Raw genomic sequence first — 25875 nt, 5'->3', positions numbered from 1 at the left:
ACTACAGAGCATAGACTGCCTTCCCCATCACAGATTGATAATGTCGGACAGGCAAAAAGAAAGGGCTAAGTGAGTGCTAAGTGAAAGATCAGCTCTGGCTGAGATTTTATTTGAGTCTAGAACATAACCATCTCACTAGAAAAAGGGCTAATTAGTAAGTCCTGTAAAATATTTCATGATATCTATTAGAAGCAATAAGTAGAGGCTAAAAAATTGGGAAATGATAACCGAAAGGTTATATAAAAGGGAACAGTTGGAGGACAACTGTATGGCTCCCAAGTTGCAACTAAGTCCATAAGGTTTAGAATTTTTGCATGAAAGTGTTTGCATAAGTATTTTATACCCCAAGCAGAATTCAGAAAGATTTTCTTCTGGAAGTCAGCAATAGTTGGAAGTGTGACTGGGAAGAGAGACATAATTGGGAGCATGTTTTTTTGGGAATGTAACTGACTATCACATTTTAAATATTCCCAGCAGAGTATTTTGCAAAAATGTTGAGGGAACAAAAGACTGTAAATAAAAAAATATATATTATTTTCTGCTGGGATATATAAACTGAATTGCCTACAAATAGTAAGGCTTTGCTAATATTGACTACCAGAAGAACATCTAGAAATCAAAATGTAACCAACCATAACTGAAGTACTGCATATAGGAGATAAAACAATTGTAGATTGGATGTTTAGAAAATGATAGAAACAAGTTACATAAAAATAAATGTAATTTGTAGGAACAACACTTGCAAAATAATGGTCAGGAGGATGAGTGAAATTTAAGGGAAAGCAGGTTTTGAACAGTTTATGTAATATTGGAGTGAATGATAAATGTTACAAAAGAAAACATATATGTATAATGCATGAAACTAATGAAAAATGTTTACAATGGTTTGTTTCTTTTGTCTGACTGAATTGTGTAGGCTCCCCTACACATGCTCGAGGAGAAATTGCTTGAGCATCAGTTACACGCAGGAAAAAAGAAAAATGTCATAACACCGAACTCTGTTTCCCATAAGAAATCATTGCTGATGTGGCTTCTAAGTATGAGCCAGTAATAATTCCCTTGTTTGGAGAGATTGCTCCTTTCTTCATATGGATGCTACAATAGCAATGGTATATGTAAGTTCAGGGGTGTGGGTGGCTTGCATACCCTGAAACAAACTATTTATTTTGCCCTTTTGAGTTTCAGGCATTTTTTTCTTCTTTTCAGTACATTCACTTTTAGAAAGACAGCATTTCATAGCAGAACTTTATGTGTACCTATGTTCAAAATCTGTGAAGTTAATTAATGTGTTTAAAAACGCTGACTGAGACAATCAATTTGTTGCACAATGAGTATATTCATGTATATGTGATATGTGCTGTACTGCTACATTTGGCATCCTGGTTTGCCTTAGACATGTTTTCCTTTCTTGTTTAGGTATAGTAAAAACAACAATTACACAGCTGGATAGTGTATCAGAGGATATTCAACAAATGATAATCATATTCTTTATAGTCAAAACTATTACTAGAAGTGATAGTGCTGCTTTGTTGAAGATAAGTTCATAGGTTCATAGGTTCATAGGTGTTTCCTAGGCTAATGACCACAAGGGTCTTTTTAAGCCTAGCCATGCATTCCAAATCTCTGACAAGTTCTGATACCCTTGATAAGTGTAAGCATGGGCCTGGGCGATGAGCCATTTACAGAGTGCCTCTGTCCATTACAGACATAGGTGCCAAACCAGGGATAAATTTCCAGTTTCCCATCTAATTGTCCAAGTTGCACTTGAATTGCATTAGGAAGGAACTCTGCTTCACATGGATGGGGAGCCTGTTCCATAGGCGGGGTAGTCTCTGGGATACATACTTATTTCTCCAGCAGGACTTATTTATATCACAGGCAATGTTTTAGTCTTTAGAATGGGTAATTCTGGTGCTGTTTGTTTTGTGGGTATGCAGGAAGTCCATTAGAGTGGTTCTGACAATGCCCTGTATGCCAGGCATAGATCTCCCTTCAAAACCCTGTAGGAGACAGAATACAGGGATAGGGCCTTGAGGTGGTCTGCATAGGACAGTTTACTTATGCCTTGTATTCTTTTAGTGAGAAACCTCTGTGGACGTTCCAATTTTTGGGTATGCTTGGTTAAGTACATATCAAAAGGGACATTGTACTCAATGATAGGTCTGATGAATGCTGAATACAGCGGAACAATGACTTCCTTGGACGGAGATGCCATACCTTTGTTTATAAGTTGGGTAACATAGAATGATTTCCTCACCACTGTAGACACATGATGGACAAAGGCTAGATTACTATCTCTGTCTGTCCCTAAGTCCCTGACTACTGGATCAACTCTAAGGGGTGTGTTGTTAATATAGTTGTTACCAGGGATGGATGACTTCCCGAAGGACATTATTACACATTTCTTGGCATTTAGTTTTAGTCCATGGCCTTGACACCATTTGTTTGTCTGTGTCAGCCCCTCCTGGAGAACATTTCTTAATATTCCTTAATAGCTTTAGCTAAGTGGCAAACATATTTTAACAGCAATAGCTTTGCAGTGAGAATTTGATCAGCTGTGTTCCTTCTAAAATGCAACTAATCTTCTGAGATACTGTGATTCACAATTACACTACTTCTTTTTGGGATCTTGCTGTCTAGCAGGCGAAAACTATCATTTTCAGTTTAAAAGAGAAAAAGAGCAGGAACTGCAGCAGTTCTTTGCACTTGATTTACCTTCACAATCTGCTTTCCAGCAAGAGGTGTGACCATGGAATAGAGCTAGGGAAGCCATATCAACCAACTCCTTGCTTGCTGACTTAAAAATCACCTTTAAAGCTCCAAACACACAGTTTCCCAAACATAACTTTTATATGGCATGTTTTCCTATTAAATCCATTTATCACAGCTGTATTAAAAAGGGCAAATTCTGCATGAAATTAATAAATGTTGGCCTATGCACAAAATGGGTCAGTCATGCTCAGACACATCAGTGCAGATTACTTAGCAGTCATTGATATAGCTGCCATAAGGGATCCAATTTGTATACTGCTTTTAAACACACTATCTTAAGCAATGGATACATGAAATTTTGTGATGAGTTACTGTGAAACCTTTAATTATTATAGTATAACAGAACTATTATACCATTAGTAATTTGTCTAATAATCTGGTTAGCTGTAGTTATTAAGAAAAAAGAAAACAAGTTTCATTGAATTAAGTGGTATACAGAAGATAAGACCATAGTCTTCTTTTTGGTATATTTTGTTAGCTTTTGAACTGCGCCACATTCAGCTGCTTTAAGCTGTGCTACTCCGTGCCTATTTTACTGATATTGCTCCAGTCAAGTTCATGTAGCTATTCTATTAATTTTGTATTAACACTTTATCATATTATGTGTTACTACATTAAAACATTTATATTTCTATGTCATGTCTCTCTCATTGTATAAAAACTACTATTATGTGTCTTTTTAATGTGTCTATGTGGGGCTTTTCTCCTCAAACAAATGTAAAATAAAATAAATAAATAAAAAATATTTCCATTTGTAATCTGACCATACCTCTCAACTGTCCCTTATTTTGTCTGATATTTTTGCCCTGTCCATCAGAAAATTGTTGATTTTCTACTAAATTACTGATGATTACAGTCACTCAGTAATGCCAGAATTAGAGTTTCTTACTTCTTATTGTCAGAAAATGCATGCTCGTAGAAAACCTGTTGTCCTGTTAAGTTTTTAAGTAAATTAGAGTAACATTTAAAAAAACGTACCTGGTATAGACCCTTTCTTCTCCCCACTATTTTTTTTTTTTTTCAGAATTTGTAACTAAAGAAGTTGAGAGGTATAGACCTGACTGTGAGTAGATTGTATGGCCATTGGGACCTGCTGGAGTAAGTTTTTGAAGGAATCTATGTTGCTGTTTGCTGCTGGTGTGAGAAGAAGAAGCTGACACAGTACTGAACATTCATTTGTCATAGACCACTTACCTGTTAAGTCCTATTTGGCTAACCATTGGAATCTGACTCCTTAAAATTCAGGCCATTTAGCAGCCTTATACTCTTTTATCAAGCTGCTATGAGATGGGGCCTGATATACTGAAATAGACTGTTGCAATCTAGCACATTTTTTTTTTCATTTGGGACCTGGCCAGCTGTACTATATGCAATGCCTTGGAAGTCAGAATTATAGAGCAGCTGGTGAGCACATTCTTTATTCTCCCATTTCAAGGAGCCTAACTCAGGCAAAAGCCTTCCTTTTTTCTGCAACAACAAGGTAAGGGTAATCTTTCTGTGTGATACTTACTTATCTAATTCTGTTGCGTACTGTAGTATCTGGCTGTGTTACTTATTGTGTTACCTACCTGGTTCTAGTTGGTTCCAAGTTTATCACATTTTCTATTATCTATCTGTGTTACTGTATCATCTAGCTATACTTATTTCATTATCTACCTAGCTGGCTCTAATTGGCTCTAATTGGCTCTTACTAACTGTAACTGGCACAGACTGGTTCATTTTTTTCTGTTACATCTTACTACATTTAGCTAGTCTTTCCTTAAACCACACTAGTAGCTGATGTCACAATAATGGATTAATTTTCAGTGCAAAAAATATATTATACCATGACCCCCCCAAAACGTGCACGCTGATTGGCCAGCGTGCCCGTTGTAAATCGAGTTATACTAATGGAAAAAGGTCCGGTTGCCCGGACTTTTTTCCATTAGTATAACTCGTTTTTTTTAAAACACTCTTGCTATGTTAAATGGGTTTAACATAGCGAGACAGCTTTAAAATAAGCAACGGAGATCTTCGTTGCTTATTTTAAAGCTGTCTCGCTATGTTAAACCCATTTAACATAGCGAGACAGTGTTTCCGTTGCTTATTTTAAAGCTGTCTCGCTATGTTAAACCCATTTAACATAGCGAGACAGTGTTTTAAAAAAAAGCAACAGAGAAAGCAAGATCTCCGTTGCTTTTTTTTAGTGTTTCGCTATGTTAAATGAGTTTAACATAGCGAGACAGTTTTAAAATAAGCAACGGACATCTCCGTTGCTTATTTTAAAATTGGCTCGCTATGTTAAACTCATTTAACATAGTGAAACACTAAAAAAAAAGCAACGGAGATCTTGCTTTCTCCGTTGCTTTTGCCCACTGCTCTGATGTACTGCGCAGGCGCGCAGTACATCAGAACTGCCGCGGATGCCAGGCATCTGCGGAAGGGCAGTAAACAGGCATTATACTATGCCATTATTTAAGAAAAGTAATAGTTTCTTTTCTTAAATAATGTCATGGTATAATAGCAATAACCCACTTCTGGGTGTGGGTAATGCTAAATTTACCCACGGTTGGCTTTGTTTGGTCCCTTGGGCTTCGCCCTCGGGACCAAACCACGCCAACCGTGGGTAAATTTAGCATTACCCACACCCAGGCGTGGGTTATTGCTATAATATAGCATTCCTTGAGAAAGAGAATACCCCTCAGAACCAGCAAAAACAATACCCCACCAAAGATGATACTGTTAGCAGGGAAATTGATATATTTGTATACAATAACCTCTCATTTTATATCAACAGCTGTTCGAAAATCCTTCTAGTTTGTGTAACTAATTATTAAAGGCAAATCCTCTAGATCCAAGGAAACTATTAAATTCATCTGTCTTCACTAATCAGGGCCATAACAGAATTTAATGCCCCCCCCCCCATTTGGCATATATCTGTCCAAACGTGTTTCTCAGGTTGAAAAAAAACCAATGTATGAGCTTCTTAACTGTATGTGACTTATCAGACTCCTCCTGACCAGTCAGCTCATTTGTTTCTCATTACCAGGGCAAAGGTTGACTGAAAGGGGCCATCATCTAGAGTGCCATTAGGGGTGATTCTGTTTTTCCCCAGCCTTTTCTCCCCATATACATGCCTAGCCAAGCAGAAGGGGCTATTCAATAAGCTGACAGAATTGGTCACCCCACACTTCCACAAGGAACCATTGACAGCAAGCAGTCCTGCCCCTTTCATGAAGAGTGAGAGGTGATTTCCCTGGTCTACACCAGAGAAATTGCATTTTCCCATGTGCCAATGAGTCTCATGATCCCCCCCGTCACCTAAGAGAAGCAAGTGGGCACTCACCCCACCTGCCTAGTTCCTTGGTTTAATTTCATCAAGTCTGTTGGGTTTTTAATACCCATGACAGGAATGGACCCCATTTCCAAGTCAGGATATGAATAGAACTCATTAAATTAGTATAGTTTCAGTCTTTGATGTTAGCCAAAAGTGTTCTTCTCAGCATCTGCAATGTACCCAGAATTGTCCTCTTCTGTAATTCATATGGGGTTACATGTATTGGTAGAGTAAGTATGACTATAAATTCTTTTTTATTAGACCCATTGTGCCTACTACTATTGGAACTGTCTGAGTATCTTTCTTCCACATTTCCCTAATTTCTGCCTGAAAATTCAGATATTTTATGACTTTGTGTCTCTTTTTACATAAGGCACTGTAATCACAGGGTGTAGCAATTTCAGTGACCAATATTACTTTTGCCTTTTTTTCATGGACTACTATATCTGGTTTTCTTGCATTTATTTTTTTAACTGTTGGTTAGGGGGGATCCCGTCTGATTTAAACTTCATCATTCTCTATAATCTTTTGTGGCTCATGTTTGCACAATCCCAAATGCGACAATCTTGCCACATTATTATGCCATTCAGTGTACAGGCCCTCTGCCATAAGTCCATCACACCCTCAACAAGATGTGCAACTGTTTTCAGTTCTGCTTTACAGAACTTGCATTTGTCTGTTTCTTGTACCTTTTCAATGGATTTTGTAAACCAGTATGTATGTAGTCCATTATCCTGGGGCACTATGATTAACCTTTCATCTTTTGGTTTTAATTCACCTCTCCTTAACCATTCCTGTGTTGAATTGTGGTCCACATGAGGATGCTCCATGGGAAATCTATTCTTGTCCCTATATTTATGGATTTTCCACATTTCTTTCCTTTTCATCTGATTCTTCGTATATTCTTTCTTTCATTTTTTGGCACATTCTGTTGCTGTCTGATTTTTGTCTTCTTCTGGTTTGATTTCCATTTCTGCTTGCCATCAAAATGCTTCTGCTAAATTAAGCAGATATGTACGACATCCCATGATTCCAGATCCATAGATGTAATCTGTATTGTGAAAGCCCATACCTCCTTCAGGGTGAAGAATATATAATCTTGGTATGCACTGATTTTTACACATCATTTGATAAGCTTGAAGAATTTTTCTTGCTTTCATGTCCAATCGATCCAGTAATTTTTGGGGCCAGTCAGTCACCCCAAAACTGTAAAAACTGTAAAACTTATAGGTTCATAGGTTCATAGGTTCATACTAGGCTATCTGCCCTAGGGCATTTATAAGCCTAGCCAGAATGTGTTTGGCTTTCGCCACCCATTTTAAATTTATTTTGCTATGCCCTTTTTCGAGGTTAGTATACTGTGCCTCTGTCTAACAGTGACACAGAAGTGATACCCGGGGTAAACCTATGATCTCCCATCCACTCATCAGGATTCCTCTTGAAGAGAGTCAATGAGGGACTCTGCCTAACCTGGACTGGGATTTTATTCCAGAGTGAAAGGAGCCTCTCGGTTATGAATCTGTCCCTCCAGCATGTCGTATTTATTTCAGTGCTGAGGTTCAAGTCTCTCGAGCATGTAGCTCGATGGGATTTGGATTTTCTGAGGTGCAGCATGTCCATTAATTCTGGGTTGGACATGGCTTTATACATCAGTCACAGATCGCCTCTGAACAGGCGGTATGCCACTGAGTAGAGCTGGAGTTTCTTTAACCGGGCAGCATATGGCATCTGTTTGAGCCCTTTGATCCTCTTGGTGAGGTACTTTCGGGGTCTTTCCAGTTGCTGCAGGTGTCTGGTAAGGTACATCCCAAAAGGGGCATTGTACTCAATTATGGGCCTGATGAGGGATGAGTAAAGAGGCACGATGACCTCCCCTGATCTAGATGTGAATCCCTTCATGATTAGGTGGGCTATATAAAATGTTTTTCTAACCACTTTGGCCACGTGGTTGTCAAATGAGAGATTGCTATCAACTTGGGTCCCCAGGTCCCTAATTACTTCTTCTGTACTTAATGGATTACCACCTATGTGGTAATTTGTGGGCACTTTGTTTTTGCCAAAGGGGATGACTATACACTTTTTGGCATTTAGCTTGAGGCCATGGCTCTGGCACCAGTTGTCTGTTTCTATGAGGCCCTTTTGGAGGATTCTTGTGTCGGCTGGAGAGTCGATTATGACACCCAGTTTGCAGTCATCTGCGAACGTGGTCAGCCACAGTCCTTCCATGTTGGCCTGTACCTCCGAGAAATATATACCGAACAAGAGAGGTCCCAGGACTGAGCCTTGTGGGACACCATTTGTAACTGGTTTGGAGTCTGCCATGGCTCCAGCAATTCTAACCATGTGGGTTCTGTCCTTGAGCCAGTTTGCAATCCATCTAGTGATATAGGGGTTTATATTTAAGCTGGTGAGCTTATCTATAATGCCCGAGTGGGGTATTGTATTGAAGGCTTTTGCGAGGTCCAGGTAGGCTGTGTGGACCACCTTCCCCTCGTCAATGGCCTTGGTGACTGTTTCAAAGAAATCAACCAGGTTTAAGAGGCAGGATCTGCCCTTAACAAAGCCGAACTGGGTAGGATCCAGTGTCTGTAGGTCCACAATATCTTTATTTATGAGGTCCATGATGATCCTTTCCATAGCTTTGCAGACCAAGCTAGTCAGGCTTATGGGGTGATAGTTTCCAGGATCCGTTGAGGCACCACCTTTATGGAGAGGGACCACTGTTGCTGTACGCCACTCTTTGGGCACATATTCTGTAGTAAGGCTAAGATTGAACAGTAGTTTTATGTTTGGGTGTAGCTCTTCTTGGAGTTCATGTAGGATGCAGCCCGCGACACTGTCTGGTCCCATTGATGCTGTGTTTTTTGCTTTGGAGAGGGCGGCTCTTACCTGAGCATCTGAGATGTCAGGGGGGCAGCACTCTGCTGAGATAGATATTTGCCCTTTTGGTGGGGAGGGGGGGAGAAGTTTGCGCTGAACCTGTCAGCTAGGATGTTGGCAATGTCTGTGGGTTCAGTGTATTTTTTGTCATTTTGGACTAATTCTGAGCATATCTGGGAATTACCACCCAGGTTCCTAACATAACTAAAGAAAGCCTTGTGATTATCCTTAGTGTCTTGTGCAATTTTTCTCTCGAAGCTGGCCTTAGACAATTTTATGAGTGCCCGTAGTTTTTTGCTAATACTGATCAGTGATGCCTTCCCTTTTTGGGATTTTTCTCTATCATTTTGCAGCTTCCTCCTTCTATTGTATAGTTTGTTTATGGCTGGGGTCCACCAGACAGGACGTCTGCCTTTGGAGGATTGGGTCTTGGCTTTATTTGGGATCGCATGATCCATGCATTCCTGAAGGTGTTCATAGAATGCGTTTATAAAGGATTCTGCGGTCTGGGCCATATTTTCCACAGGCCCGGGGGCTTTGAAGGATTCCACCTCGGTTTTGAGGAGTGTGAAATTTGCTTTAGAGAAGTTTTTCACTGTGGTTTTCTGGGCAGGGGGTGGGGTCGGGATGTGAATATCCAGTGAGATTACTTTATGGTCTGATCTTACCAGTGAGGGATACACTTCTGGTGTGGAGCATAGAGTCCCCATGTTGGTGATGATCAGGTCCAGTATGTTTTCCCCTCTTGTGGGAGTGGTAACAAGTTGTTCCATAGCATTTGAGTTTATAAATTCTAGGAACCTTTGGGCTAGTGTGTTGGAGCTAGAGTAATGCTCCCAGTCTATGTTTGGGTAGTTGAAGTCGCCCAATATAATGGTGTTTGAAGAGACCTTCATATTTTCCGGTGTTCTCAGAAAGGCCGAGTGGGATTCCTGGGTTTGGGAGGGTGGTCTGTAGCAGGCCATAAACTGGAAGGCAATTTTACCCACTGTTAGTTGCACATGGATAGTCTCTGATGCTTTGTGCTTTGCCACCAACCTGGAGGTGTGGGTATCTTTGATGAATATCGATACTTCCCCTCCTTTTGTGGTTTGGTCCAAGTTTTGGGGCCGGAAAGAATGGTATGAGGTATAACCTGGTAGTGCTGGGGTGCTCTCGGGAGCCCTGAACCAGGTTTCTGTTACTGCACAGATATCGATGTTCTCCATGCTAAGGAGAGTTTCGAGTGCGTGCATCTTGAGGTTTAGACTTCTGGCGTTGAGTAGCATTACTCTTAGTTTCTTATCCCTTGTGATACCTATGGAGGTGGGTTTGTCTTTTGAGCCTTGCCTAAAAAAGGCACTATGGGGGTAGCAAGAGCCTTTGCCAATATCCGAAAGCCCAGGGGTGACAGGTGCAAGCCGTCCCTAGCAAAGCATCGTGGCTTGTCGAGCATATCATCCCAAGCTGAGAGGCATTGGATCCCCTTTGAATGACACCAGTACTTAAGCCAATTGTTGAAATTGATCATCTTGTCTTCATATTGTGGCATCATTCTTGGTGAGGGTAAGATGCTACTCTAGGTCAGGGTCATACCGGCCTGGGCTACATGCTCAGAGAGCTCCTTTATGTCTCTTTTCATGTAGTCCAGGGAGGTACGTCTCAGGTCATTCACACCAGCATGGACAATGACTGAGTCATATTTGTACTTGCCTTGGAGTGACCTGAGTGCTTGTGTTATGTGGCGGATCCTAGCGCCCGACAGGCTGCTCACCGTGACCCTCTCCTTGTTCAGCCTGGTGAGCGGGACGTCAGTGTGCCTGACGATAGAGTCACCTATTACAAGTGTATCAGGTGTGTTGTTTAGTCTTAAGGGCTTTGACTGTTTGGCACACTGGCTTTGTGAGATATGTGTTGCACGTGTTTTGTTTTGGGGTAGTGGTTGCTTGGGTGTCTGCTTTGGAGGTCTCTGCTGCTTAGGCAGATCTTTATTTAGAGCCTCCGAGTATGTTTTTGTGTGATTATGTGTTTGGTTTGCTGTCGTGGTAGGTCTATGTGAGACTGGAATTGTAGTGAGTGTGGTTTCCTTCTCCTACTGACTGGTTATGCCAGTACTGAGTTGAGAGAGCTTAGCCTCCAGTTTGGCTATATGGTTGCATCTCTCACATGTGTTGGAATTTGTTGGGAGGAGGAGAGGGTTGTCTGTGTACATGAGGCAGTTGTAACATTGCCTCAAGATTCCCAGATTCACCAGCTTGACCAGAGAGGAGATTGACAACTGACCTTTGGACGTGCTAGAATAATATTGGGAATTCCTTAATAATTGAAAACAAGGGCCAGTGGGGAGTGAGGGTGTAGTGCTTTTAATTTTTAGTGCTGACTTATATAATTGCTTTAGCGCGCAAGTGCCAGGTAACTTAAGTGCAATGTGTTACAGGTAACTTAAATGCAAAAATGACAAACAGTAACTTTCTTTCAAGTGAAACAAGGAAATAAGTACATTAAGCAATGCAGATATCACTAGTGATCCACAGAAACACTGAGAAGCCGCGTATTAGGTGGAATTAGCGTTCCAGGGAAATAACAAGCAAACAAACAACAAGCATATAAACAAAGCTAGATTCAGCAGGCCTGGATCTAGTCTATGCTACAGCAAACAAGGTGTACCAATTTCAGTAAGATACAGTTCAAATATTCAGGCACTATAAACCTTTAACCAGAAATTCCCAGCTCAGAAGGGCAGAGTCCAGCCTCTTCTCCCACAAGAGTGCAGACCACGAACCTTCTTAATGTAAAATAACTGGCCTGAAGCCCAAGTGCCTAAACCAGAACTAATACTCTTTAAGAATAACAGACACTGGGCTCTCATTCAGCAGTTCCCAACTTAGAAGGATGAAAGCTACCTGTCCTGCCACCACAGTGCATGCCACAAACCTTCCTAATGTAAAACAACTGGTCTGAAGCCCAAGTGCTTAATCCAAAAGACTTAAATGATAGCTACACTTTAATCAAGTTACTACCAAGCAGTAATAAATACAACTGAATACTTTAGAGAATGCCTGGATTAGTGCTCAAGTTACACAAACAAAGCTAGATCCAGCAGGCCCGAATCCAGTCTATGCCACAGCAAACAAGGCGCACCAACTTCAGTAAGAAGCAGTTCAGATATGCATGCACTATAAGCCTTTAACCAGAAATTCCCAGCTCAGAAGGGTAGAGTCCAGCCTCTCCTCCCACAAGAGTGCAGACCCCGCACCCTCTTAATGTAAAATAACTGGCCTGAAAGCCCAAGTGCTTATACCAGAATTAATACACTTTTAGAATAACAGACACTGAGCCCTCAATCAGCAGTTCCCAACCTAGAAGGATGTAAGCTACTTGTTCTGCCACTATAGTGCAGACCACAAACCTAACAGGAAGAGCAAATTGCTTTACAACTTGGACTTTTTTCTTAGATGTCAAGGTAGTTTTTAGTATTGGTTTTAGTCTTCTGAAGTACACATCACTGAGCTTTATTAACATCTGTTCATATTTTACTGTTGATTGTTCATTTATTTCCAAATATTTATACACTATATCCTGTTCAAGTTCTTTCATATCACATTTCTGTCCCAGGTTGATATTTTCTTGGCGCTGGAACTTTCTTGTTATAAATTTTACTTTCGCACATTTATCAAGACCAAATGCCATTCTTCCATCATCGAAAGTTTTAACCACATGTAGTTGTGCTTTCAGTTCCTTATCTGATGAACTATACTGTATTAAGTGATCCACAAAATATAGATGAGAAGTCTTTAAACAAGGTTGTTTTCTGGGAGCCACATTGTAGCCATAGCCTAATCTATTAAGTAAACAGCTTTATGGATAAGGGCAAGACAAAACAGCAGCGGTGACAAATAATCTTCCTGGAATATCCCCCTTTGAATTTCTGTCCTTGGGATAATAATTTGCCCTTTGTCATGATTCAATTGCAAAGTGGTTTACCACTGTTTCACAGTCACGGTAATATAATTGATCAGTGTAGGGTATATCTTATACAATATTTTGTTTTATAGAAACTGCATATTTATAAGGTACTATGTGCATGCATGACTGAAAGCTCACCTGTCGTGTTATTGATGCTAATTTTGTACAGTGTATTAGCAGTACATATTCCATTAGGGTTAGAATTTTTACACATTGGTTTATGAAACAAGATCGTTTAAGAGTTATTTTTATATTTTATCGGACAGGTAATTTTTATTGGATACAGGTTGTAGCTGTATTTTTAAAACAATATTTTTGTAATACTTTTTTAATGTTCTTTGATTATAGAATAATACTTTTAATGGGGTTAAGCCTCATTCATTTAATATGTAAATCTTTGAGCAGTCATTGGTTGTTTTGTAATGATGTACTAGTTATGTAAATTTATATAAGGGTGGTGAAAGAGATGACAACGAGTTCTGATGAGGTCCTAAATGCAGAGGCCGAAAGTCCTAAACCTTTGGATTAACTTTTTTTTTTAAATATATTAGCTTGGGTTTTCCGGCTCTTTGTGTGCCAAGATATTTTTGGTTATTGGTCTTTAATCTTAGCTTGTGCTCAGTACATGTATCTTATATATCTGTAAGCATTCCTTTATCTGTGAATATGGAATGCTGTGCTTTTTGTAATCTATCCATGCTATACTTAAATTCTCCCCCCTTTTTACAATTCTGTATTATGGCTTTATTTAGCATCAAATTACCCTTTGTTCCATATTACTTCATTTGTTACTGTTTTATTCTATTGCCATAACTGAGTATTTTTTCTAAATGAGTGTAAACTCTGTTTGCATTAATTTCAGTGTATATAGTTTGTAGATTGTTGGAAGGGAAGTTATTGGCCTATGGTTCTTAGGATGGCAATGGGGTTCATTGTTCCTCCATTGTGGGGTCATTAAGATAACCCCAGTCTTTTTTGTCACAGTAAGAGCTCAATCCCTCTGAGACTTGAAACCAGGCTCATGAGCTCCTTATATTACATAGAGAGACTAAATGTTGTTTTATCTGGTGTCTGATAAGCAGTACTAGCCAGTGTATTTCTTCGTGCTGGTCCAAAGCCCGGGTAAATTTAGAGAGTTACATCAGGAAGGGCATGCGGTGTAAAATTTTTACCAAATTAAATATGCGGACAGCAATACAGATTTCCACACCAGATCGGTCGAGGCCTAGGTTAACAACAACTACCACCAGTACTGTTACCCAACAGTACTCTGGTGGAAATTGGGCTTCTGTTGGCTGAAGGAGAAGGAGAAGAAGATGGGGAAGGCATGCTTGGAGGCAGGAGGATAGAAGGAAGTTTAGGAGTGTGGAAGTGAGGGTAGGAACTTTGAATGTTGGCAGTATGACTGGTATAGGGAGAGAGCTAGCTGATATGATGGACAGAAGGAAGGTTGGTATATTGTGTGTGCAAGAGACCAGATGGAAGGGGAGCAAGGCTAGGTGTATCGGAGGTGGGTTCAATTTGTTTTATCATGGTGTGGATGGGAGGAGAAATGGCGTAGGGGTTATCCTGAAGGAGCATTATGCTAAGAGTGTTTTGTAGGTGAAAAGAGTGTCAGACAGAGTGATGTTTGTGAAGCTGGAAATTGATGGTGTGATGATTAATGTTGTTATTGCATATGCTCCGCAAGTTGGGTGTGCGATGGAGAAAGAAAAATTTTGGAGTGAGTTGGATGAAGTGGTGGAGACTGTACCCAAGGATGAGAGAGTGATGATTGGAGCGGATTTCAATGGGCATGTTGGGCAAGGGAACAGAGGGGGTGAGGAGGTGATGGGTAGGTATGTTGTTAAGGAGAGAAATACAGAAATTCAGATGGCAGTGGATTGAATTTTGTGAAAAGGATGGAAATGGCTGCGGTGAATATGTATTTTAAGAAGAGGGAGGAGCATAGGGTGATGCACAAGAGTGGAGGAAGATGCACACAGGTGGATTATATCCTATGCGGGAGGGCCAGTCTGAAGGAGATCAGAGACTGCAAAGTGGTGAGAGGGGAAAGCATAGTTAAGCAGCATAGGATAGTGGTCTGTAGGATAACACTGGCTTTCAAGAAGAAGAGGAGAAGAGTGAGGCCAGTGCCAAGGATCAAATGATGGAAGTTGAAAAACGATGACTGTAAGGTGGAGTTCAGGGAAGAGTTAAGACAGGCACTGGGTGGCAATGAAGAGTTACCAGAAAGTTGGGCAGTCACAGCAGAGGTGGTAAGGGAGACAGCTAAAAAGATGCTTGGTGTGACATCTGGACAGAGGAAGGGGGACAAGGAGACCTGGTGGAATGAGGAAGTACAGGAGAGTATACAGAGGAAGAGTTTGGTGAAGAAGAAGTGGGATTGTCAGAGAGATGAGGAAAGTAGGCAGGTGTACAAGGAGATGAGGAATATGGTGAAGAGAGAGGTGGCAAAGGCTAAGGATAAGGCATATGAAGAGTTGTATGAAAGGTTGGACACTAAGGAGGGAGAAAAGTGCCTGCACTGATTGACTAGACAGAGGGACTGAGCTGGGAAAGATGTTCAGCAGGTTAGGGTTTTAAAGGATAAGGAGGGGAAATGTACTCACAAGTGAGGAGAGTGTGTTGAGCAAATGGAAAGAGTAATTTGAGGGGCTGATGAATGAAGAGAATGAGAGAGAGAGAAGGTTGGATAATGTGGGGATAGTGAATCAGGAAGTGGAATGGATTAGCAAGGAGGAAGTGAGGACACCTATGAAGAAGATGAAGAATGGAAAGACTGTTGGTCAAGAAGACATATCTGTGGAAGCATGGGAGGTGTTTAGGAGAGATGCTAGTGGAGTTTTTAACCAGATTGTTTAAAAAAATCTTGAAGAGTGAAAGGATGCCTTAGGAGTGGAGAAGAAGTGTATTGGTACCATTTTTTAAGAATAAGGGTGATTTGCAGAGCTGCAGTAACTACAGAGGGATACAATTGATCAGCCACACCCTGAAGTTATGGGAAAGAGTAGTGGAACTAGGATAAGAAGGGAGGTGATGATTAGTGAGCAGCAGTATGGTTTTATGCCTGGAAAGAGCACTACAGGTGTGACGTTTATACTCTGAGTGTATTGATGGAGAAGTATAGAGAAGGTCAGAAGGATTTGCATTGTGTCTTTGTGGACTTAAAGAAAGCATATGACAGGGTGTCTAGAGCGGAGATGTGGTATTGTATGAGGAAGTCGGGAGTGACAGAGAAGTATGTAAGAGTAGTACAGGATATGTACAAGGGTAGTGTGACAGTAGTGACGTCTGCAGTAGGAGTGATGGATGCCTTCAAGGTGGAGATTGGATTACTTCAAAGATCAGCTTTGAGCCCTCTCTTATTTGCAATGGTGATGGACAGGTTGACAGATGAGGTCAGACAGGAGTCCCTATGGGCTATGATGTTTGAGGAGGACATTATGATCTGTAGTGATAGTAGGAAACAGGTTGAGGAGACCCTGGAGAGGTGGAGATATGGTCTAGAGAGGAGAGGAATGAAGGTCAGCAGGACTAAGACAGAATATGTGTATGTGAATGAGAGGGAGGATAGAGCAATGGTGAGGATGCAGGGAGTAGAATTGGCGAAGGTGGATGCGTTTAAATACTTGGGATCAACAGTTCAGGATAATGATGAGTGTGGAAGAGAGGTGAAGAAGAGAGTGCAGGTAGGGTGGAGTGGGTGGAGAAGAGTGTCAGGAGTAATTTGTGACAGATACGTACCAGTAAGAGTGAAAGGGAAGGTCTACAAGATGGTAGTGAGACCAGCTATTTTATATGGGTTGGATACGGTGGCACTGAAAAAAAGACAGGTGTCAGAGCTGGAGGTGGCAGAGTTAGAAATGTTAAGGGTTGCATTGGGTGTGATGAGGATGGACAGGATTAGAAAGGAGTATATTAGAAGGTCAGCTCAGGTTGGATGGTTTGGTGGCAAAGTCAGAGTGGTTGGATTGGGTTGGTTTGGGCATGTGCTGAGGAGTGATGCTGGGTATATTGGGAGAAGGATGCTATGGATGGAGCTGCCAGGTAAGAGGAAAAGTGGAAGGCCTAAGATAAGGTTTGTGGATGTGGTGAGAGAGGACATGCAGGTAGTTGGTGTGACAGAGGAAGATGCAGAGGACAGGAAGAAATGGAAACAGATGATTTGCTGTGGCGACCCTTATTGGGAGCAACCAACAGAAGAAGAAGAAGAAGTAGAAGTGCTTGACAAGGGTGGCAAGAAATTGTACGTTTACACATGTAAAGGTTTATATAGCTTGGCATCTTAAGATCCCAGTGATCGCTTGCCTAGTATTATTTTTATGTTCCCAGTTATGCAGAATGTGTAGAATGCACCTCAGTTCAGGTCTTCATATCCTGTGATACCTTGTCACTTTGTTTATCTAGTTAACTGTTTTTCTCTGTATAAGTTGCTGCTCTGCTGATGTCATTTTCAGGCACCATGCTCAGTTTTGAGGATTATAATTTATTTTGCTGTTGTTGTTGTTCTTCTTCTTCTTCTTTCAGCTTTTCCCGGTTAGGGGTCGCCACAGTGGATCACCTGTCTGCTAATGATTGGCAGTGGAGTTTTACAGTGTTGAGTTGCCAGCCCGACGCCCAACCTTCCACAGAAGGCACACACACACACACACACTCACACCTAGGGCCAATTTAGAGTTTCCAATCCACCTGCAGCATGTGTTTGGGATGTGGGAGGAAACTGGAGCACCAGGAGGAAACCCACGCGACCACAGGGAGGACATGCAGACTCCACACAGAAGGCACTCCAGCCGAGGATTTAACCAGAGAATCTCTTGCTGTGAGGCGACAATGCTAACCACTGCACCACCGTGGCCGCCCTTTTATTTTGTTATAGTATATATTTTCATATTAAATTCTCAACTATGCTTAAATGTTTCATTTTATTGCTGAGATTATGTTGATATGTACAAACTACAGCTACAGTTACCACCTATCCCTGTTTATTCAGGACAGTCCCTATTTGGGCAGATGCAACCTGAAAAAAAAACAAACATGAAAAATGTCAAATGTCCAGAGATTCTAGGACAAAAAGTGTTTTATAAGTGTCCTATAATATTTGCATAAAGCAATTATTCTGTGTCTGAGACACATAATATTATGTAAAACAACACAAACAGCTGAAATTCTACAACAGCAAACTTTTATTTTGGCAGAAAAGTGAAACTGAGTGCTGTGTGCTGGATTGGTTTGCCCCATACCCTTCTTTAGAAGAAATATGGACAAAGCCTAAAATAATGGTGGGACAAAGGCCCAAAACATTGGGACGGATTTTAAATATTGCTCGCATAAACTTAGAAAGTTGCAAGAATAACAGGACTTGTATCAGCATGTATTTTTTGATGGATATGAAGTCTGAAACTTAAATGTATGTCATTATTTAATGACTTCAGGTCTCAGTGGTTTGCCAGAAAACCACAAATTTTGTAAAGAAAAGACCAAAAATATGAGGCAAAAATCTGGACATTTCAGCAAAAATCAGGACAGCTGACACGTATGGCTTATCCTGAAAAATTTCACATTTTCATAAAAAATTTCCACTTTAGGCATTTGAGAAGGTGACAACCTTAACTATAGAATCAGTGATAAAATACACTCATGGATTTGGCAGGCTAACCTGAAATGTGACCTTCTTCAGTGTCTGCAAATAACTAGTACTGTCTCCATCTCTGTGTTGAAAATCGTAACACATGGGATTTGATTGCTCAAACAGCACTACTGAAGTGGGGAGGCTTTTCATCTATGGCTTGTTTATGCATTTTCTGATCCCTGCTCAACATCCAAGCCATGATGCATTGCAAATGCCCCACCTCTACATACCTATGGCATGTGGAAAAAACAGGCCCTTTCCCTTAATAATGTTCTTTCCCCAACAGATTGTGCCGCACCTTCTGCAACGGTTTGAATCCTCTGCTGATTAAGGCAGGAAATTATACTTCTTAACCTCTAAGTGCAATAAATCTGGACAAAGCCAAAAATGATGGTTGGGTGGGTGCGGAAAAGGCCCCAAATCATGGAAAGATGCTGAATATTGCTCTTGCAATCTTATAAAATTGTTAGAATAATAGGTTCTTTGCTAACATGCATTTTCTGAATGATATGGAGTCTGAAACTCAAATGTATGTCAATATTTATTCACTTCAAGCCTGAATGATTTGACAGAAAACCACAAATTTTATGAGAAACAAACCAAAATTATGAAGCAACAATCTGGACATTCTGCAAAAATCTGGACACTCGAGAGATATGTAGGAGATTTCACCACCGTCTGTAAGGACCTATATTCAAAGCAAAATAAATAAATAAATAAGTAAATAAATAAAATTAAGAAACATGACACTGCTGGGGGAAGAAAATCATGGTGTTAATGCTACTGTCTAGATTATAATGCTTTGGAAGACTTGGATTGCACTACAGATGTCAGACACGCAAACATCTGAAACTACCATCAACACCAATTTAGGCCACAACACCAGAATGACTAATCTACTAATGTCGTAAACACTAACCTCACTGGAAATTTTTTCTCCAAAGTTCTAGTGAGGAAGCTGACAGTTATGGGTAGAATCTTCATGTGAGCTTTTACTTTAGACCTTGAATAAGGTAAACACAATTACATTGGCTTTCTACTGCTTTCATTATAGGTGACATGCCATACTTAGTACTTCTGCAGACAACAAAGTTACAGAGTAGTGCTTCATGGAATGATCTTGGTAATAACAGAAAACTGAATTATCTGAAGTAATGTCAGCTACTGGCCTAGGGAGAAACTTATTCCTGATGTAACAACAGCTAAGGCCGAGTTTTCATAAGGAATAGCAAGATGCTGTAAGAGTATGCTAAGTTTAAGCTGTGCAAATTGCAGTGTGTATTCAAAGTGAAATACTCTCTGTGACACACTTGAATTGCATGGGACATCGGGGCCTGACATGCAGCTATTTCTCTGTAATTGTACTACTCCAAAATAAAAATGCAGACTGTGGCATTGTCATTAGTGACAGCTGCTGCTTTGTGTCAGTCATAGTCAATTCCCGTTAAATCACAAACTTAATCTACAGTTAAAATATAAACCAGTTAAATTGCAAACAAACTCAAACACAACCTTTACTGGTGAGGATCTGCAGCACCAGACACCCTACTTAATAGATGACTGAGGGTGTGGGGTTGGCATAATGTTTAGGGTCTTCATCTTACAGACATGAGGTACAGGGTTTGATTTTGCCCTCTGATTATTGTAAAGGCTTGTAATAGTATGCATATTGATTGATTAGTATTTACCTATGAACCTAAGAAATGTGGAGAATATCAGAGTAGAAGCTCAAACAAGCACAAAAATGACCATAACATGTTGCTGCTTTTAATAATGAAAGTCTGAGAATGGGCAGAAACATAACGACCATCAGAGGCTGACTGATGGCATAATTATCACAAGTCCCTTAAAACATGGACAAAGTTTACTGACAGAGGGTGTCCTGTATGGGCCTGACAAATTCCTCACAAGATAACCTGTCCAAACAGACATACAGATACACTTAAGTCCCCAAAGGCAGAATTTAAACAGAAAATAAAAAAGAAATAAAAGCAGAAATTGCAAGCACTAGTGGGATTCTTCAGTAGTGTACATCTGGTAAGGATAGAGGAACATCAGCTGGTAATGGTCTGAGCAAATGTCACCCTCAAAGTAAAAGACTGGCTACTGTTACAAGCCTGACACATAAAATCCTATAGGTTCGTAGGTTACTACTAGGCTAGCTGCCCTTGTGGGCCATTTTAAGCCTAGATAAATTTCCCAACCCAAAGAAAAATAATCAAACTCTGTATGTTGTGTCTGACAGGCAAACACCTTAACAATTACACAACTCCCAACTCCTGGAGATTGAAATTGAATTAAACAGTGTATTACAGACTTAAAGTAACTCTCAATCAGCTATATTTTAGATGTTTATAAAACGAATATGCAAGTACTTCATATGTATAAACTATAACATGTTTAAACAAAACTAGAACTAAGATCTGAGTAATACAAGAGGGTTTCTGTAAATGATTTAGTGCTGTTTTGCTGAAAATCTCTTTCATGTTCTTTTTCAAGTATGTTTATGGCTAGGAAAGTTCATAGAAAGAAACAGAAATAGCCAAAGAAGTTTAAACAACACAACTTGCATAAAAACATGAATAATATGAATAGACAGGAAAGGAAAATGCAAATGCCTTGCTTGGATAAAATTTAGAGTACAAAAAAGAGTGCCTACAGAAGCAGTATTATGGATGCCTGAGTCGGTACAGAAATAATTAGAAGTAGTTTGTACAGTAAAAGTCAAAATTATAAATAAACAGAATCTGTTGCAATATTCACAACTCTGCACAGCTATACTTTCCAAAGTTGCAACAGTATTAATAATCTAAACACACTGGTGACTGTTTGCAGGCTGTGGAAAAATTGCTAAAAATAGTAGTACATAAGGATTTATTGGAAATAGCTCTGAACAACTGGAAAAAAACACATTACCAATATTTGAAATATTCAGATTTAGAGCACAGGGCAGAATTGTTAGACCACACAATTCAGAACAAACAGCAGTAGCTCATAGTTTTGTTGAAATGGCTATAGTGTTAGAGTAAGTCTGAAGTTAAGGTCAAAGTTCAGTCAGTTTAAAGAATCTTTCTGGCAGCCAAAGTGCACTTGTTCCCAGTCTACACTACAACTGTGGATCTAAAAATAAAAACAACAACAATAATAATAATAATCATAATAATAATAATCCCATCCACACCCACCCAAAACTTTTACTGAGATTCCTTTTCATAGGAACACCATCCACATATAACACAATTCCCTTAGTACTAGTTGACCTAAACATAAAGTGATACTGGGGTACTGAATCCCTCAGCATCAAAAATATTTAGGACCACCAGATGGTACTTACTTCCTCTCCTAATCACAACTGTTACTCTAAATTTTAAAAGAAAAAAAATCCCTTCACTGCACTTCCCACTCCCACCAAATACCTTTAATAATAAACTTGTTTGCAGTCATACTTGGTGTGCTCAGTTCCCTGGTATCAAAAATATTTAGGACAGCTAAATGGTACATTCTCCTGTTCTAACAGTCTTCATGTTTTCCCTAAATAAAGAAAATGGTCCTGCAGTCCTACCATCTTACACCTTAACTCCTTGCTGTACAAAACATTGGAACAATCTTCTTTGCAGTATACGCCACTGTCTCTCCTTACCAGCTTGGCTGCATATTGAGGAAGTGCATATTCTTTGTCTATTGTATTCTATGTGACTTTGAACAAATTACCCTAACTTCATAACTTCTTAACACTTTGAGCCAGACTTTCAATGTAGCATGCATGGGTCCCTAACTTATGAAATATGCTGATTGCACTGTGAAGTTTTGCTAAAAAATGTAGTTTCAAAAAATGCTGAAAGAAAATCTTCTTTTGAAACATAATTTTGCAAAAATACCTCAGACTTTATGATATAGACCATTAAGATGAATATTCTGCAAGTTTTGTGCAGATGTATTGCTAGTATCCAACATTTTGGGTGCATTTCATTTAATGAATATTCCTTTGTATCTTAACTAATGTTTAACATGTTTACACCAGATTTGCAAAATGCCATCTGTGGCACCATATGTCAAGAACAGCTACACTGTCCTTGCATATTTCCATCCTAAAATATAATTTCAAATAGAAAATAGGAAAGAAAAGTATGCAGAGGATATAAAATTGCATTTTAAGCTGAAATTCCACAATGACACCTTAGATTTCTAAATGCAGATCCCTAAGATTAACAGTCTAAAAGGTTTGCCCCAAGCTATTACTAACTGCTAAAATTTTGCGTCTATGTTTAATGTGGCAAACATTTTCTTGTAATTAAAGATCAATACTTTTACAGCAAATGTGCACACTGCCATCTGTGGAGTTTCTGTCATACATGGTCATGTGTTCTTTGAACGTTTTCATCCCAAACGTGATTTCAGGCAGAAGAATTAGAAAAAAATATGCAACAGACACACCATTTTTAGATGATGATACCTTAGATTTTGTGACATAGACCCCAAAAATAAATATTCCAAAAGTTTTGTCTCACACTGTGAGCAAACATATGCTTATAGCTGTACAAAAATTCTGCAATCTTACACCAGATCTATAAATTTTCAACAATGATACCTCATAATATTGAACATAAGAAGAATATCAGACAAGGGATCATGGGAATGGCAATATTCCTCGCACCTTCAAGTAGACATACTTAGAAGTTTTTGCCACCCTTTTCACATACTTAATAGTGTTCACGTCCCAAATCGAACAAGGTTGTATATGATAACCCTCATATAAATTTCTACCCATACAATTATCAAAACTAGCCTTAAAGGTAACTAAAGTAGTACTTTGACCTGTACTGGTACCTTATTCTATGAGATGAGAATATGTTGACTTAGGAACCTATCCCTCCAGTAAGTCTTGTTTATTCATTGATGTAGATTTAGGATACTAGTGTGGGTGTATACAGATCTACTGGTTTAATGAAGGAATAGTAGATAAAATAGGACTGGGTCTTTCATGGTTTTTAAAGTGAGGCTCAGGTCACTTGATAGGACAGCCATGCTAATCAGTCAGGATAGATGAAGGATTTATACCCTTCAATTTTCTTGCCTCGAAATCCTTGGGGCTTTTCCAGTTGAGCAATATGCTTGAATGTTTACATACCAAAGGGGGCATTTTATTCAATGATGGGGCTGATATGGAAAGAGTACAGTGATAGGGTGGCTTCTCTGGATCTTGAAGGTGTTCTTTTGGAAATTAATTGAGTCAGATAAAAGGATTTCTGAACTATGACAGAAACGTGATGATCAAATGAGAGAGAGTTGTCTACATAAGTACCCAGGTCTTGTCTGAGGATGCCTGTCTAAAGAGAGTACATTTATAAACAATGATGTATAAAAAACAGCTTTCTGCCAAAAGCTACTCTGATGCTTGCAGTCAACAGCGTATATTTAAAGAGCACTGAATGAATAACTAATCATGAAATAGAAAGTCTATTTGAAAGATTCAGTTCTAAAATATATATTATTTCCTTTATAAACAAACCCTTAAATCACTTGGCATAGCCTTAACTGAAGCTGTGGTCTTCAGCATTAGTAATAAAGTATACAAGAAGGAGAAACGTGAATGGTTAATCATGCAGTATCAACATTGTTATTTAACCCCTCATGTTTGCTGACAAACGAGAGGCTTCTGTTGGTAATACTGAATGACAATTAAAACATACATTTTACCCCATGTCTGTCAGGATTTCCTAGAACTGAAGTCTTACGTTTTCCCAGTTAGGGCATGTCTATTTAACGTAGTACATGTAAACCCTGCACATAAAATATAATCTGCAGCAGCTCCGTTCTCAGATTTTTACCAGAATACTTCTCCAGTAAGAAAAGCAGTCTTTAAATCTGCCATATGCTGTTAGCAGATTTTTTTTTCTTCTGGAGTTTTTAATAAGGATTGCTTGCTTCTTGATGTCACCAAATATAGTTTCCTGGAAAATATGATATGCCATGCTGTTTTTATTAGATAGAATTCATAACACCTTGAAAATCCCTACAGTTCAGTTTTTCTTGACTTTTTAATAAGGTAATATTACATTTTCGTCTGTGGCTACTATTTTACTGTCTCTTTGATTAATTAGGGAATATTTCACTTGAAGTTAGTAGATGTAATGTGTGAGACAGAACTGTGCGTGACTGCTAACAAATCAGTTTCTGAATTTTCCATTAAAATGTCAGCAATGCAGCATTATAGTCAGGGACTTCATAGCTGCTTAAGAAGTGACTCTAAGGAGCTGCCAGCTGCTTAAACAGTGACGTCACAATCCAAGAAAATCATAGTGCTGACATGGAATCACATTAGATATGCCCACTGCAAAGGCAAAGTGTTTTTTTTTTTTTTTAAACAGAACCTAATTCTGTCCCACAGACAACCCCAATGTAAGCAAAATGCTAAGAAAAATATTTTAGGCAGAAGCTTCCAAGTAACAACTTTCTTAAAATGTACTATATCGTTGTGTGCTTTTTTATATTAGCACTTTTTTATAAAGCAATTCCTAAAGAGAAATAAACTTAAACTGGAGGCACATGTTACTAGTCAGTAAATCTGGCCTCTGTCTGTTTGAGTGCACCTGGTAAATTAGAAATGGTGATACCCTAAGGCTGATAGATAGTGTTTGTACACCCTCAGTAGAAGCGTGTGGATGTTTAGGTTCATAGGTAAGTACTAGCCCATCTGCCTAAGGGCATCTGTAAGCTTAGCCAGAATGTGTTGGCTTTCACTGCCCCCTTAGATTAGTTCCCTGTGCCTCTGTCCAGCAGAGCCATTAGTTCCCTGTGCCTCTGTCCAAGTTTAAATGCTCTATCTTACAGAACAGAGCTGTATGAATGATTAGGAAGGTGTAGAGGCTGTCCCATGTGCCAACACCGAGAAACAATGTTGCAATGAACACCAGTTCACCACTTCTTCTTCTTCTTCTTCTCCTTTCGGCTTTTTGCCGGTTAGGGGTCGCCACAGTGGATCATCTGTCCGCACACAGGATTGGCAGTGAAGTTTTACAGTGTCGAGTTGCCAGCCCGGCGCCCAACCTTCCATAGAAGGCACACACACGCTCACACCTAGGGCCAATTTAGAGTGTCCAATCCACCTACTGCATGTCTTTGGGATGTGGGAGGAAACCGGAGCACCCGGAGAAAACCCACGCGACCACAGGGAGGACATGCAAACTCCGCACAGAAGGCACCCCAGCCGAGGATCGAACCGGAGAACCTCTTGCTGTGAGGTGACAACGCTAACCGCTGCACCACCGTGGCCGCCAATTATATTTTGTCCCTACCTGTTTCCCTCTGTATGTGTTAAGCACTTTGCTAG

This window comes from Protopterus annectens, chromosome 8.part0 (genome assembly GCF_019279795.1).
Source record: "Protopterus annectens isolate FY-2018-M chromosome 8.part0, PAN1.0, whole genome shotgun sequence".
NCBI classification, from domain to species: Eukaryota; Metazoa; Chordata; order Ceratodontiformes; family Protopteridae; genus Protopterus; species Protopterus annectens.
Note: the sequence above shows the minus strand (reverse complement) of the source record.